Here is a 12432-nt window from a genome sequence, read left to right on the forward strand (position 1 = left end):
ATAATAAATGGAAAGGTTTTTCACATGCAGCTGTTGCACAGTAAACCCTATAAATGAAGTGGAGCCTGTCCTTTTATTTATCAGTTAAGCACTCAGTCAGGTTTTTATGGAGGGTTAGAGAAGCAACCATTTCAAAAGTTTAATTAACTAAAATTCTCATTGACTTTTCTAGTCCATGACTCATTTCCCCCTAGGTGTGAAGCAAGTAGTTCCTTTCAAGGACTCAGTTTAATAACTGAATCTTTAGATTGGCTCCATGAGTTATACATACTTAGCTTCTTGTAAACTTACACAAGTATTTCGAGTTCCAAGTCTATAGAAACTATGAATTGGTTTTCTTGAATTCACTGACCAGTGTGGTAATTGTGTACATTCATGAACAGTGAGAAAGGTGGACATTTGTTCATGTTCAAACTTGTTAGTGCTTGTGCCTAGTGGCACGGAAACGCAGGTCTGTCTAGACTTTAGACCACAGGACACCACCACTTCTAACACCAGAATGACAGCAATTTATTGAGTGCTTACTCAATGTCAGATACAGCACTGAGTGCTTTACATACATGACTTCACTTAACCTGAATAGGGACCCTGTAACTCCTAGGCTTTTTGATCCTCATTTTATGGATGAATAAACTGGAGTTTTGAGAAATTACTTACACAAGGCTGCGTAGGTAATAAGTGACAGAAGTGGGATTCAAAATAAAGTCAGACACTAAAGCAATGTTCTTAACCAAAACCAGTTTCAAATACTTAATTGTGTTAAAGGGCACACATTTATTTATCCATCTATTCATTTATTCAATCAACCGTGGCATGCGTCACAGAATACTGTGATTGTTTATTTTCTCCTCTCTCCTGTGGGATCTGTCAGCACTGTGAGGTCAGGTCTAAGTAGAGAGGAGGTGCTCAGAAACTGTAGAATCACTCAGCATTTACTGAACCCAGCCTCTTCTCTAGTTGTTGGGGACAAACAGGAAGGATGAGGAACTTAGAATATTTAATAATCCCTCTGTCCAAGAACTAAAGCCATCCCAATATTAGAGAAAACCGTGTTAACATAATGAATTGCGTGGGCTCTGAAATAGACATACCTACTTTCACATTTTAATTTGCTTGTTAGAGTGAATTTGCTTGTTTCTGTGAGCCTCAGTTTCCTTACCTGTAAGTTGTGGTTAATAGCGCCTACATCATTATGTTGTCCTGAGCACTTGTATGCTGACAAATATGAAGCATTCAATAATAATAATACTTCAGTGCCATATATTTTTCAATTCAGCCACAAATATTTTTTCAGCTTTGAACTTGGTAGTTGCCTAGAGTCCCACTTAATCACTGAGAGTACTAAATGACACATGGGGCCTTACCCGGCCCCATGAAATGGCCAGGTTCTGACTTGACCATACTTACAGGACTCCGGACTCCTATTTCTTCCTACTCTGTTTTCTTCGGGGATGTACTCACCTGCTCTCTTCTACCTCTGTGGTTTTGATAATATTCATCCTTATGTCTGGGATGATCATCTTCTCTGTTCCCCCATCTGACTGTTACTAGCTCTTTAAGATTTAATTCCAACTTTCATTCTTCTAAGAATTTTTTTCTATGCTCTAGTGTTTATTGATGGCTGAGTGTTCTAGTCTCTACCACATAATGCAACACTATTTTATGCTGTCTGAGGTCATCTGGTATCATTCCATATGCATGAGGCTTAAGGGCAGTGATTATGTCTTACATTTCTTTAGTCATGGTTGGTCCTTATTTCAACCTGGGGACTGACCTGACTCTACTTATCTAAACCTGTGTGTGTAACATCTTTCCAGTGGGTTACAAGATAGTTCCAGCTTTTCATTCTTCAATCTTCTATTCCCTCGTACCTAGGGGCAAGATGCATAATAACTTCTTCCCTTGTAAGTTTTAAGCAGTTCTGAGTTGAGATGTTGAGTGCTTCAGAGTCGTCTTGGCCAAAGATCAGGGGAGTGCATTCTCCCTGTCAGGCCCTAAGTTACTAAGTAGGTTTTATTTATGATGTAGTGAGTGAAAGATTTAGAAATCCAAGAGACAAAACTCAGGAAAAATGGATTTTTTTTTTTTTAGTAAAGTCACTTATTTTTTATGTAATAGAATGTTCAATAATAATAACCAGATATTGGCCATACAGTACTGGTTTCTCAGCTCTTTGCTGATGAAGGTTCTTTCCCTGGGAAGAATTGTCTTTCTTAGAAGGGGGTGCTTTAGGGAGGTTGATCCATGGTTCAGCCCTGTGAACTGAAGTTGGTTACTGCTTCTCCAGGGTCAAAATGACCTGCCTCCCTCCTTAGGCAATGAAATGATTGACAAAGATGAAATAAAGTTTGAACTTTTCCATTCTTAATTGTGGTGCTGAGAGTTGGGATTCTTTGTCTTCTAGTTGATAATATTACAAAATCACAAGCATGCATAATTTCTCATAACATAGGACAAGATTTAAAGTGTTTACGTGCTATTTCATATATTCTTCTTCTGCCTTGTATGTATTATCCTTTGGGATTGGAATGGCCAAGGACTTACTGTGTGAAGCACAAAGAACATCAATGACATTTTAGAACCCTGTCTTTTCCTGGAAAGAAGAATTTCCCTAGGCAAATAACCAAGAAGACCACTGCACATTGAGGAAAAATGACAGTCCCTTCTAATTTTGGGAGTGTCGGACACTAACCTTTTAAATCAAGATTTGTACTTCTTGGGCTTCCCTGGTGGCGCAGTGGTTGAGAGTCTGCCTGCTGATGCAGGGGACAGGGGTTCGTGCCCCAGTCCGGGAAGATCCCACATGCCGCGGAGCGGCTGGGCCCATGAGCCATGGCCACTGAGCCTGCGCGTCCGGAGTCTGTGCTCCGCAACGGGAGAGGCCACAAGAGTGAGAGGCCCGCGTACCGCAAAAAAAAAAAAAAAAAGATTTGTACTTCTTGAATCTACACATATTAATAAATTGACTATGTTGAAGGATTGTGAAAGCAGTGAAAATTAATGCATTGCTTTTACAAACCTGGGCAATCATTATCTTGTCTTAGAAAAATTGATAATATTTAAAATATTATTCCAAATAATGCTCTTTATATTGGCATAAGACCTGCTTGAATAATGAAGATCTGTTCTGTCATGTCATAAAGATATGATTAAGCATTTATATCATTTATATTCTCATAAATATGCCACTTGATATTTTACATTTATCTTAATTGATACAGCCACTATGGAGAACAGTATGGAGGTTCCTTAAACTAAAAATAGAACTACCATATGACCCAGCAGTCCCACTGCTGGGCATATGCATATGCATATGGCAAAACCATAATTCAAAAAGACATGTACCCCAACGTTCATTGCAGCACTATTTACAATAGCCAGGACATGGAAACAACCTAAATGTCCAATGATAGATGAATGGATCAAGAAGATGTGGTGCATATATACAATGTAATATTATTCAGCCATAATAAGGAACAAAATTGTGTCATTTGTAAAGATGTGGATGGACCTAGAGTCTGTCATACAGAGTGAAGTAAGCCAGAAAGAGAAAACCGAATATCATATATTAACACATATATATGGAATCTAGAAAAATGGTACAGATGAACCTATTTGCTGGGCAGGAATAGGGATGTAGACATAGAGAATGGGCATGTGGACAAGGTGGGGATGTGGAGGGTGGGATGAATCAGGAGATTAAGTTTGACATAAACACTACCATGTGTAAAATAACTAGTGGGAACCTGCAGTATAGCACAGGGAGCTCAGCTTGGTGCTCTGATGACCTAGATGTGTGGGGTGGGAGGGAGGGAGGTCCAAGAGGGAGGGGATATAGGTATACATATAGCTGATTCACTTCATTGTACAGCAGAAACATAATATTGTAAAGCAATTTTACTCCAATAAAAAAAAAAGAAAAGAAAAAATAAACAATGTGCTTAGTGATTAAAAAACAAAACAAATCTCCAACATTTTGGAAAAAATTAAAAAGTCAAAATATTATTTAAGTATTATATGATAAAGAAAGAGAAACATGGTCTTATTTCCATGTCCTTTAAGTCACCCCAAGTAGTTGTAAATTTCTGTGATGCAATACTGTACCTAAAATGGAATTTAAAAAATAAGACAATTATTTTTGCTACTTAAAATTTATGCTCCTTTAATATTAATATCTTCACATTCATATCACATAGCAGTTCTAATTTTACTATCATTAGACTTTTAAGAACAAAGATATATCTAAATTACACCATTGACTTTCAGCGATAGTTGTACACACTGTATATTATTATTCAGTAATATCTAATGCTGTAATAGTATCTAAAGCAAAGATGGACATGCGTAGGTTCTAGCAAAGGGAATTTTTTAACAAACAACTTGTTAAAATTTTACATAGATGGTATTTGAAGATATTCACTCAAAAGGGCATCGTTAAAGTTATAGTCTAATGTTTTGATAATTTGAATAGTGACAACATAGAAACATCGCCCAAAGTTTCCAAAGGGCAGCAAGAGGAAGCATCTCAGCATGAAAATATGAGGGAAGAACTAAGTTGGAGTCTTATATCCTCAGAACCTGGTACAATGTCTACGACTTATTAGGTATTCAGTGTTTGACTGAATAGCATTTCCATTTTGCCCAAATCAAGAAAATTATGGCAAAGGTTTTCAGTGCCTTGGATGGCTCTAACTATAGCATTATTAAATAAGGAATATTACAGATGGTGCAACTATGAACACTTTTGCTAAATAGTTTTTTAAAGTAGTTACACCAATTTACAAAGTGGTTGTATCAGCAGTGTGCCTAAATTCTAATTGTTCCATTTTCTTGCCAGTACTTGGTATTTTCAGTTTTTTTCCACTTTAGCCATTTCAGTCTGTGTATAGTAATATCTTATTATGTTTTAATTTGTATCACCCTGATGCTTAGTGAAACTGTAAGTCCTTTTGACATGTTTATTGACTATTTGCATATTTTTTGAAGTACCTGTTTTAAATCTTTTGTTCCTATTTCTATAAGGTTATCTTTTTTTTTTTTTTTTTTTGCGGTACGCGGGCCTCTCACTGTTGTGGCCTCTCCCGTTGCGGAGCACAGGCTCTGGACGCGCAGGCTCAGCGGCCATGGCTCACGGGCCCAGCCGCTCTGCGGCATGTGGGATCTTCCCGGACTGGGGCATGAACCCGTGTCCCCTGCATCGCCAGGCAGACTCTCAACCACTGTGCCACCAGGGAAGCCCTATCTTTTTATTTTTGATTTGAGTTATTCATATATTCTGGATATGAGTCATTTAGACCTGTGTATGGCAAATATGTTCGCCCACTGTGAAACTTGCTTTTTATTTTTTGAATAATGTCACTTGACAATCCAAATATCCATTAATAATAGAATGGATAAATATATTGTGGTAATTTCATACAGTTGAATATTATATAGCAATGAAAAAAAAGGGCTGCAGCTACATGGACAACATATTGGGTTGGCCAAAAGGTTCATTCGGTTTTTTTCCATAAGATGGCTCTAGTAGCACTTACTTGTCTTTAATTTCATTCGAAATAATTTTGTTAGATTGTATGCGACAGCTGTCATATCAGCGTGCATTTAAAAAAAGACATTGAAATTGGTGAATTTTTGTGTAGCCATTTTGATATTGAAGATGGAAGAAGAAAAGCAACATTTTCAGCATATTATGCTTTATTATTTCAAGAAAGGTAAAAATGCAACTGAAACACAAGAAAAGATCATGCAGTGTATGAAGAAGGTGCTGTGACTGATCGAACAAGTCAAAAGTGGTTTGTGAAGTTTCGTACTGGAGATTTCTCACTGGACAATGTTCCACGGTCGGATAGACCATTTTAAGTTGATAGCCATCAAATTGAGAACAATCAACATTATACCCTGGGAGATACCTGACATACTCAAAATATCCAAATCAAGTGTTGAAAATCATTTGCACCAGCTTGGTTATGTTAATTGCTTTGATGTTTGGGTTCCATGTAAGTTCAGCGAAAAAACCTTCTTGACCGTATTTTTGCATGCAGTTCTCTACTAAAATGTAATGAAAACGTTCCGTTTTTAAAATTGTGACGGGCGTTGAAAAGTGAATACTGTACAGTAATGTGGAATGGAAGAGATCGTGGGGCAAGCAAAATGAAGCACCACCGCCAAGGCCGGTCTTCATCCAAAGAAGGTGATATTGTGTATGTGGTGGGATTGGAAGGGAGTCCTGTATTATGAGGTCTTTCCAGAAAACCAAATGATTAATTTCAACAAGTACTGCTCCCAATTAGACCAACTAAAAGCAGCACTCGACAAAAAATGTCCAGAATTAGTCAACAGAAAATGCATAATCTTCCATCAGGATAACGCAAGACCGCATGTTTCTTTGACGACCAGGCAAAAACTGTTACAGCTTGGATGGGAAGTTCTGATTCATCCGCCATACTCACCAGACATTGCACCTTTGGATTTCCATTTATTTCGGTCTTTACAAAATTTTCTTAATGGAAAAAAATTCAATTCCCTGGAAGACTGTAAAAGGCACCTGGAACAGTTCTTTGCTCAAAAAGGTAAAAAGTTTTGGGAAGATGGAGTTATGCAGTTGCCTGAAAAATGGCAGAAGGTAGTGGAGCAAAAGGGTGAATACGTTGTTTGATAAAGTTCTTGGTGAAATTGAAAAATGTGTCTTTTATTTTTACTTAAAAACTGAAGGCACTTTTTGGCCAACCCAGTAGCTGTGTCTCACAAACAAAATGTTGAGTGAAGGAAGCCAGATACAAAATAGTATGTGAATGTTATATAAATGGTCTGATACAATGCAAACAGGCAAAAGTAATCAATGGGAGACTAGTAATGTTCTGTTTTTATATCTAGGTGTTGTTCACATAAATATTGGTCATATTGGTGTGTTTACTTAGTTAAAAATAAACCTTATACTCTAATGATTTGTATACTTTTCTGTATATATGTATGCTTTTCTATATGTATGTTATAGTTCAATAAAAACTTTACATAAAAGAGGTACACACTAACCCCACTTATAGAAGGATAATATATCAAAAATAGAAACTCTTTAACAGATGAAGAGTAATGGGCGTGGTGATTTATTATAGATCTACCTTACGATGAGCTGGTTCTGGTCAGGGTCACATCAAAATTTTGGCTACTGAATACAAGCAATTCAATGGAACCAATATTTCATATTAAGCTTAAACTTGAGATTTGGTCTAAAGAAACTTAGATGAGAACCTCCATATGATTATTTCCTTCTTGTCAAATGACTCAAATGATTATCTTTGGATAGTGGTTAATACTCCATCTCTCAGGTTAAAGAATAATTAGAATGTTTTAATGCCCATATATCTCAGGTTTATTATAATAATCTGTTACCAAAATATCTTTGGTTAATAGGAATTTCTAATAAATGGCTATTATATTTAAATATTTTATCAGTACGAGGCAGTATAGCAGGGTGGAAATAAAAAAATGACTTGGCATCTCCAAAAAGTGGTTTGAAACTCATTTCTGTCATGTATCAGTTGTTCGCATTTGTGTAATTTGCATAATTATTTGAGCCATTTTTCAGTTGTGTAGTACTCAGAGAAACACCTTCATAGCAAATAGTAGATACATGATAATTGGTAGCTATTATGCAATTTTTATAGACTTTTGAATTTAAATTCCATTCTTTGAGAGAATCTTAATTGCAGTGATATAGATGAAGATTACATTTCATAAATAGCATTGAAAATAGAAAACACTTTCAAATTTAACTTAAATATTAAAGATATATAAATTTTCAATCCATGATTCACTGTGCCTTTGTGAATAGAAACACAGAATTTCAAAATTTTCGGTTTTCTTAGCATGTCATTAAATTCAAATAGCACTGAATGTAAATCATATTACCTATTTTTGATGACTAGAACCTGGATGTATGCATTTAAATATGGAAAAAAGGAGTTGTGATTCTAATGATAAAGGTGATAATGATGATAAAATAGCAAGCAATTATTGAGCCCTTACTATGTGGCAGGCACTGTTTTATTAATTCTATATGCATTTTCCTATTTAATCCTAACAACTTGGGTAAAATAGAACATTTATATTCCTACTGTACTGACAAGAAATGAGTAAAGTTAAGACATCATTTAAAACATGCTATAAATATAGAACTCTTGGAAAATTGCTTGTGTAGCCATTTACTGATAATTATGAAACAGTGTTGTAGATTTTAAATCTTACTCTATTAAGGAGTTTCATGTAAATCACTTGGAGGGGAAAGTTGTTTTCTCGAAGTTGCAAGAGTTGGCCTTAGAATTCTGTTATATTTTGTCTGATCTCCCATAATCCTAAATGAAAATGAAATATAAAAGTTTATTTTTTCCAGATTTCATTTAGTTTAATTCAGATTTTTTTACTATATCTCCCACCCACTCACCACTCAGTGTTAGAAATTACTATCTGTGAGTTTGGGGAAAGAGATTGCACTCTTGTCAGGAAGTATCTAGTTATATAATTTTTTAAAGAAATGTTTTATTGCAGTGTAATATATGTGAACAAACAACAAATTATAGGTGTAGAGACTGATTGAATATTCACAAAGAACACATTTGTGTAACCATAACCCCAATCAAGACCATTATCAGCAAGTCAGAAATCCCCCACTAGCCTACTCTAGATGTAGCACTAGTATATCCCCCTAGATGTAGCACTAGTATATTGTCTGTCTTCATTTAATTTCTCTAAGTTTTGATTTTTTTAAACAAATGTGTCCTTTTATTTATATTTTCAAATATATTGGCATAAAGATCATAATAGCCTCTTATTTTTTAAATATATAGAGTATTATCCCTTTTTAAATTCCTGGTATTAGACTTAGTATTTTCCCTCTTTGTCTTTTGATTAGCATTACTAGAAATTTTATTAGATCTTTCAGAAAAACAAAGTTAATTTCTCTTTTTATGTTTATCCTCATTTCATTCATCTGTGTTCTCTGCTTTCATTTTCATTATTTTTTTCCTTTTACCTTTTTAAAGGATTTAATTTGTATTTCTTTTTCTAAGTTAAGATGGATAGTTTATTGATTTTTAGCTATTTTGGTAATATACATATTTTTAAGACTATATCCCCAGTAAGCATGGTTTTTTCTATATCCTACATGTTTTGGTATGTCCTATTTTTATTATTCAGTTTACCACTTTTTAAAATTCTGTTGTGATTTCTTTATTGACCTGTTTTTTTGGGTGGGAATTTCTGCTTGTCATACATTTTATTTTCACTTAATATTTTATTCTGAAAAATTGAGTGGATTCAACAGAAGTCCATTATTACAAATTGTCTAGCTTGCTTGTTTTAGTATTTATCTGGTTGTTTTGTTATGGATCATATAGGAAATATTTGATTCTTTTCATGAACCAGAGCCAAAGCATTTTGTTTATTGCCTAAACTTAGGTGTGAAAGAACATTTCAGAACAGTAAATCACTAAAATTATTCGAAGCAATTACATTAAAGCTAGAGACAATTATACAACAAAGGTATTATAAATAATACCACATATTAAGCATTACCTATTTTGATTTGTTGTTTTAGAACCTTAATACTAATATAGAATAATGGAAGATTAAGCTCATTTTAGCCTGATATTGAAATTGGTGGGTATTTGGAGCTCTGCTTAGGGTACTAATGAAATTTAATTTATAAGGGACCAGAAAGAAACTTTATTTCAATGCTATGACATCTAGAAAAACATAGATTAAAATTAATATGTCATCTTTAAAGTGCTATTTAAATTTTACTAATTAAGTGAAACTTTTGGCCCCAAAAGACAGAGTGTTGAAAGTTATATTAAATGCTTTAGAGGAGCAATAATAACAGTAATTGGTGAGTCATGATCTTATATTTCTACATATCAAAGGATAGTTTAACAATTTTTATGAGGCAGTAGCATTTCAATAGTAAGAAAAATCTTAAAGGTAACCTAAAATCTTGACTCAAAATCTAGTATCATATTATATATTTTGACCTAAAGTATACAATGCCTACAATGAAGAATAACATCATTGTTAGGAAGAAAAATCAGAGGATCCCTACAACAGGGTAAAGTGATAAGACTCTAAAAACAGGTATATGGATATTCCTATAACAGCTGCATGTAGTGCATTTTCCAGTTCCTGGTGAGGAATTTGTGAATGTTCCCAAAGCAATGCTCTAGGTATATGAGATAATAAAGTATACGGGAATTTTAAAAGTTGCTATTTGAGTAAATGAAAATCCTTTTTATTTTAAAAAATGTGATGTTTATTTGTACTGTATTACCAAACCGAACGTCTTTAGAATTTGATAATTATGCCTTCTTTTCTCTTAGCTTGAAATTATTGGAACTTTTTGTTATACGTTGTTAAAGGGACTTACTGATATGTCTATGCAGGTTGTACTGTAGGCTCAGTGGGTGTTTTTTTTTGCGGGGGAGGAGGAAATTTCTTAAAATTAGAGATTCCATTAAAATAAGAGAAGGCTTCCATGAAATAAAACACTTTAGCTTGTATTTAGCATGTATGAAAGTGGGAGGTGGGACCTTATAATCCTCATACTGTGTTACTTTTTCCAAAGCACTTCTTGGGGTGACCAACTATGATTTTACTTTGTTGTGTTGTAGTGAGTTGGTTTCTTCATGATGAAATGGCTTCGGTTAGTTGAACTTGTGATTCTTAAACCTCTTTTAACTTTAAATTTTCTTCTAGCTTTAAGATCCTAGTAATTAATGGGTAAAAAAAATTTTTGTCTGACCTTATTTCCCTTTTTTAAAGGACAGTGGATTAGTAAATACTACCTGAAGTCTACAAATATGAAATTTTAAAACCTTTATTTACATGAGAATATGGTTATAAATATGGTTATATAGGTTTTTATTCTCTGGCTGCCATTAGATTGTATTCCTGTGACTACTGCAAGCAGGCATTATCTAGATAGCCAATGAACTAGCAAGGTAACCAACCAGCAAATTTAGCTACTGAAATTCTTTTCAAAGAGAAAATGAAAGTGAAAGTGAAAAAAAGAAGAAAAAATAAGTGAGTCAGTTAAACCAACAGTGTGGTTTAAAGTACACAGGGCCACATATGTGTATATTTTGTGGCACCTCTTGCTAAAGATGCATGTCATGTCTGCGATATGCAGTGTAAATACTCATGCTTCCCATTGTAGTAGGTTACAAAATTATGTGATTTGATTAATGCTATTAAGCAGGAAACTCCAGGACACACAGAACTTACGACAATTGAGAGGTGTAGGAATTCCTATGATTTGTGTCTCTAAACTTTATTGGAAAAAGTCATGGCATAGATAATAAAAATATTCATGTATTATTTATGAATTACCCTAGAGTACATATGGGACTCCAGCTAGCTATAATATTTCTTTGCCTTCTTTCCTCTTTTTTCCTTTTTTTCTTTTTAGACTCAACTTATGTACTTTCAGGAGCTCTGTATAGTATAGATGCAAAGGACCCTTCCCCTAGATATACATACACATTTTATTGCAGGTCTATTCATTTATTAATTTAATAAACATTTTCCAGACCACATCACTAAATGTAGGCCTTCTGCTCCACACTGGGCAAACACAATTAAACAAGATAGACGGGGTCCTTGTTGTCAGGGCTTTCCATCTACTGGTTGGGGGCACTGCTTTACTCCTTAGGTATCAAAAAAAAAAATCCAATCATGGAACTTTTTTCCTATAGGCTTTGGGATAAAAATTTCCTTGTTGTCACTAGGGTTCACATGGGAGTTCAGGCCTGGAGTTTGGCCAGGTGACTGAGGATTATTCTAATCCTCAGTTTGTCAGTAAAAGTTTCAAGGTAGCAGTAGCTCCCCTGAGCTAATGGATAAACTCTGTAGCTGTCAAACAAGTAATCAGAAGGTCTAAATCAGCTTCTACAGTTGTACTCACAATCAGAGAGAATAGCGCTGTTGGGAGTCTTCATCACATTTTACCAAAGAAAATTATTTTAAGGTCAGAGTGGCACATCTAAAATCTTGGTTCTCTCTTTAATGGTTGCAGATCCATCCCTGGTTACGGATAGTTCTTTAGTCAGTTAACCTAATGATGACTGCATGTGTCTCATATCTTTGAGTGCTCAGGTTTCCTTAAGTGATTAAGGAATTAGTTTTCAATATTGTTTTTGGAATTGATGTATTCTAATAGTGGTGAACAGAAATATTAAGGCTGCCCCAGGAATGGACGATGTTCTCTTTGTATATGGGAGCCCAATACTTTATTTTTTCTTGGTCATATTCCATGTGCTCTGCTTCTTATTTATTTATTTTTTGCATAAAGATGTCTTACTATCCTACTACGAGATAGCACTAAATCTTTTTTCCAGTCCTATTATTTTTCCTGGTTGGCATTAACAAATAAACAGCTTTCAGGAT

The 12432-nt window shown here is 34.7% G+C and overlaps 1 protein-coding gene across 6 annotated transcripts in view; it reads left to right on the plus strand.

Moving 5' to 3' along the window:
• TRPM3 (transient receptor potential cation channel subfamily M member 3) overlaps window positions 1–12432 on the plus strand; it is a gene marked incomplete at both ends in the record, with an annotated part of 787829 nt that overhangs the window by 50543 nt on the left and 724854 nt on the right. The window lies entirely within an intron of this gene.

Source organism: Grampus griseus (assembly GCF_964374135.1).
Source record: "Grampus griseus genome assembly, chromosome: 6".
NCBI lineage: Eukaryota > Metazoa > Chordata > Mammalia > Artiodactyla > Delphinidae > Grampus > Grampus griseus.